At 40.3% G+C, this 5,251-nt stretch overlaps 1 long non-coding RNA gene across 3 annotated transcripts; it reads left to right on the top strand.

The window, feature by feature from the left end:
• The first annotated feature begins 1,003 nt into the window (after positions 1–1,003).
• On the top strand, positions 1,004–4,051 carry LOC113011004 (uncharacterized). Of its 3 annotated transcripts, none has more exons than XR_013906544.1 (6): positions 1,004–1,544; positions 1,657–2,120; positions 2,605–2,735; positions 2,979–3,087; positions 3,193–3,308; positions 3,451–4,051. It is a non-coding gene; the product is annotated as an uncharacterized LOC113011004 (long non-coding RNA). The 3 variants fall into 3 exon arrangements; XR_013906543.1 differs by having other exon boundaries at positions 1,629–2,120; XR_003270417.2 differs by having other exon boundaries at positions 1,008–2,120.
• Positions 4,052–5,251: the final 1,200 nt, after the last annotated feature.

Below are 5,251 nucleotides of genomic sequence, written 5' to 3'. Positions count from 1 at the left end.
CTGCATGACAAACCTCAGGATGCAGGTTATTATTACTCTTTCCTGCTGGCACACCTGTCACACCTGAGAGTCAGCTAGAAACTTACAGTGACGTGGACATGCAAAGACTGCCAGACTCTGTAATACTGCAAATGATCAGTGACTCAAGTTAACACTAAACTTTAAACGGTACCTCTGTGTCTCTGTGTGCTGAACATCTAGGATTGGGTCAGGCTGCATCAGCTGAAGCTGTTATTTGTATATATCAGTATTTTTTTATTCAGGTGTGGGGAAACTACGTAAGACTGCAGTGAAGCGATGTACCAGAGTAATCCCTGGCCAAAGGTATCGTACTTAAATCAGACTACTGATCCAGCCACATCAGCCTTTTGTGAGGTCTGTTTAAAGTTTACTAAAAGTGAACTGCAGGTTCCTGAGAGGTGGACTGTGAGCACAGAAACACATGTTCATACATACAGCTGCAGCAAACTTACATTAATTTTAAATAGATTTGTTACTCTGATGTCTGTCTCTGTGTTAGTCCTCTGACAGACTCGTGACCTGTCCAGGTGTGCTCTACCTGTGACTACTGGGACAGGCTCTAGCCTCTGTAATAGAAATGTTCTGTTATTCTCATTTTAAGTATTTAAGTGCTTATGCATATGCTTAGTTGTGACACTGTTATAGACTGTTCAGTGAAAGTTTCTAAAACTAGATGAACTTACTTCAGCGTCAGCAGTTTGAGAAAACAACTCCCTTCACAGGTGCTGATAAGGCCAAGGGCACCAAACAGCATAACCATTGATCCGTTGAAGTGTGGTAGGATCAGTTTGTAACTTCCTCCCTCTTCCTTGGAATGCATAAAGGAGTAGGAGCACGACCTCTGTGGCAGCGCTGACATGACTGAACTGTGATGTTTGATGTGTGTTTGCTCTCCTGTGCGCAGTAATAAATAGCTGGATCACAGCTCTTTCTGTGTTGCAGACTTTATTTTAAAAATTCCATGACACCCCCCCCCCCCCCTCCCACTGTGAACATGAATTGAATATTCAGAAGACATTTGTTTAAATAGTTCTACAAATCTGAGCTGTTGGTGTGTCCTTGGATTGTGTGGTAATAATATTAGAGCCTGCAATCTTTCTTACTGAATCTCTACTATGAGTCATGTTACCTGAGATTAATTCTATGTTTACCTGTCAGCCTGGACGAATGTGCTGTGTGAAGGAAATTAAATTAAATCAGATCTGAACTGCGTACATTTGAGGAACCTGTTCATATTTAATTGAAATATGAACCAGTGATTTTTTGATTGCTGATTCCAAGAGAGTCTTTGTGGAAATCCTTTTTGGCTTTTTGTTATTTTAATTCTCTTCTCTGTTTTCCAGAACAGTTCTCCACAGTCACTGTCCACATGGGTCAGTGGGACCAAGAAGCACTCTGCTAATGTGGGACTCTGACTAGCAACATCCAGCAAGACCCAGACAGCGTTTTCTATCTCCCAGCTGGAGTTTTTGTTTGTCAGTGACTGGAGAGTCAGATTTTTGTTGAGCTTCACACTTGCAGAGGTAAGTCAGTTTGCAGAGATCCCTCCCACCCTGGCTTTCTTATCTGAAACAGTAATATTTCAGTGACTGCTGCTTATACCACAGGTTAACACACTCTACTGATCCCTGATAGGAGAATCATCAATTTTGGCAACAAAGAGCCTGGTGGATGTTTGTTTACAGTCTGATGATGGGACATCATGCTCTGCATCTTCAAAGTTTGCCTCCTCATTATTATTCATACCCAGTAATGTGAAGTATGCTTATATCTACTATAACTGAACCAACCTGGTGCTCTTCATTTATGGAGGCTGTTGAGTCTGAATTTTGGATGTTGTGTATCTCGTGTTCTCTGGGCTTTGTTGTCCTCAGTCTTTTTGCAGGATCAGAAAACAAAACCAGGACGCGCGTAAATGTTTCTTCTCCATGATGTTTCTTCAAATGTTTCTTCTGGATGATGATAAGACCGTGACACGGGATGCCACCTTTGGTCTTGTGATGAAGCAAAGATCAGGAAGAAGTGGGATTAAATGGTACCCACATGTGTGCTGCTGAGAAGGATGTACAGGGGCACCTGCAGCCAAATCCAAGCTTCAGGTTAGTTGTAGTTGCAGAATGCTAGAGGACTGAGACAGCTGAGGCATCAAATGTTTGATTAAACAGATGAAAAAGAGAAGTTTCTTCCCCATAATTATCACTTCTTAAAATCTGTAGCAACTTCAAGTCTGTCAGCGTGCTGAGCATGCTCAGAATGTGACAATATATTTTTGTTCAATATTGAATTTCTTTCAGTTGCAATTGTTAAATGAAAAAAAATAAATATATATTCTTATAATTTATCAAACTAATTTATCAAAAAATATATACATATATCTGTATTAGTTTTAATAAATTAATTTGACACCTGTATTGAAAATACCATATTGTATTCATACAGAATCAGTTTGGTATCATTGTTTGTCTGTTCACTGATTGTTGAAGCTAAGAGCTGCTTTGATCTGTTTAGATCTAAAGTATCCAAAGTTGAGCTCTGATGTTTCTTCACCCCTGTGTGTGATATGTGATTCCTACATGCTTGCAGAGCAGAGCGGCAGTTTGTGCTCACAGATGGTGACGGTGTGGAGAGATGGTGGTGTTTCCTCAGAAGAACCAGCAGAGTCACTTGCTGACTGATGTTCGTCTGCACTGCACAGAGGAAATCAACTGACCGAGGTTTGTCCAGTGACGTGTTATGAAATGTATATTTGTTTTATGCTTACAGATATGTTTTTCTTGACAGAGGCTCTGCAGAGGTTAGACAAAGCAGAGAAAGCATGTGCTTTACATTTTACTGTGATTTATTGAGATATTTGTTGCCTGATGTTCAGCAGGAATGGAGAAATAGAATCAAAGGGAGATGTTTTTGTAATCATGTAAGTAAATCTTCAATATTATTTATTTGCTTGGTTATATTAGGAGTGTTTCTGAGTGAGGGGGAGAGGAGTCATCATCCAGGTAAAGTGACGTAGATCCGTGGACACACTTGTCTCCCCTTTAAAGGAGACGATCCAAGTCATCCTTAAATGTTAGTGCTTTCAAATACACAAACATTTTTAAAGGACAAAAATGAACATCCAACTTTGACTGTAATACAAAATAAATCTTTGCATGTGTGTTTTCAAACTCTCAGATGGGCAGCATATCAGTCTTGGACTGTCTAACCTGCAGCACTGAATGACCACCACACATGAGCATGTTCCTGCAACATTCAGCATCTGATCCTTCATCTGTGTGCTTCTGCTTTTGGTAAGTAGAGTTACCCAATTCCAGTAACTCTAAACACATGCCATCCATTTCTGACGGCCTGGTTACTTCCTGTCAGTTACTTTAGAAACCATGTGGTCACCTGACCTAACACTGTTTCTTCTTCTTCCCCTTAATGTTCAAGTGTCACATGTCCAACAGCTGGAGAGGAAACTACACCAGTGTACTGGGATGTTTCACCAACACGTGCCAGATGCTGTTCCTTCATGGTGACATCACCAGAGACAGCCCCACCCACCTCAGGACCTCGCCATTGATCATGATGATTATAATGATGACAGCGAGCGGAACTAAGACTGTAAAAATCCACGACCAGAATTTTTCTTTCTAATTATGAATGAATACTGAGAGCCTCTTTCTGTGTTTTGTCTGTTTTGGGGTTGTTTTTTTTACCTCATTTGTTACTAACAAAGTTCACAAACTCACACAGTTTACATTCTGTATGTTTCCATCTTTACCAGCCACACTCTAACTGCATTTAAGAAAAATAATCCTTAGAAATCGTCGTTTTTCTCTTTTGTAATTGATGATAATTCAGTGAATATACTGCGCTGCTTCCTTTTATTGCGTCACACATTGCTTTAAGTTTTTCAGTGTCCAGTTATTTTTTACTGCTGTTTGAATTCTCTGTATGTTTGACCCTGTAGACTGTTTGATGGACTGCTTGTCTTCCTGTTTGTTACCGCCGCCTGTTTTTTAATAAAGATTTGGATTTCTGACTTCAACACAGCCTCTGCGTGTCCTCCCTTTGTGTCCTCTTCCTCTGTGAATGTGTTGCATGTGAGATTCATTTTATTAACAGCTTTCCCACAGTGAGTTGCATCAGCATTCATTCACAGCACATTGCAGAAGGATTCAGATTAATACAGTGATCTTACAGTCAGAATGATCCTGACAGAGTGCCACTGTAAATGATCTTTCATCAGGTAAATTTAAAGTTCAGTATTTCAAAGCAGGAGTTAAGAAGACTCATACTGGCATTAGGACTAATAATATGTACTTACAAAGTCAAAGTTTTTTAATTATGCTAGAATATTGGAAGACAATCAACTTTTAGTGTTTTCTGCATATTAATTATTCTGAAATAGAGACGGTGACCCTAACTGTACAGAAGCACTAAACAACTGACAATCTAACAGACATCATTGGCCTGAGCTGTCATGCACAGTGAGTCTGATCCTTTGCTGTGAGAGTCTGACAAGCATGTTTGTGGTCAGTTTGGAAGAAATAATATCCCAATGTTGATCTTTTTTTTCAATATTCCTTCTCTTTTACAACATAAACTGTGATCAAAGCTACTTATGTTCACAGCATGTAATAATACTGACAGTCCAGGGCATTGTGGTCTGTTGAGCTAGGGTTAGGGTTAGCAATTCAGACATATGTAATCAATATTAAACGTCTCTGACGTGGGCCACTGTCCGCAGTGTTGGGAAATCCATACCAGGCTGGAACGAGTCAAGGTAGGTGAGCATCCACGAGAAGACACAGCAGATGCATCCTACTAATACTGACAGGACCAGGAGACTCCAGAAACCGAGCATCTTCTCTTCAGTGCCATCCTCGCCTGTCACCCTCTCTGCCCGCAGCTCTTTGAGTATGGGGTGGAGAAGGGTGCAGAGAAACCCTTAGTACTAATTTGTATTATAATTCAATTTTCATGAAATATTCATATTCAGTATTGGTCCTTTTATATTATAACCACGTATCCACCCAGGCTCATGGTGGGGCAGGGCTCTGTCCTGGGATGCTTGAGTACAAGGTAATGTAGACCCTGACCAGGTATCCAGTCTGTCAGAATTGTTTTCAATATTTGGTTCAAAAACACGAGTGACAACAAAAATCCAACTAGGATTCTTGCATATGATGAATGAAGTCTGTCTTTGACTGTATTGTCCAGCTGATCCATCAAACCCCCAGCAGGT

The sequence above is a fragment of the Astatotilapia calliptera genome, chromosome 3, assembly GCF_964374335.1.
Source record: "Astatotilapia calliptera chromosome 3, fAstCal68.1, whole genome shotgun sequence".
Lineage (NCBI taxonomy): Eukaryota > Metazoa > Chordata > Actinopteri > Cichliformes > Cichlidae > Astatotilapia > Astatotilapia calliptera.
This window is presented reverse-complemented; position numbering and strand designations above follow the sequence as displayed.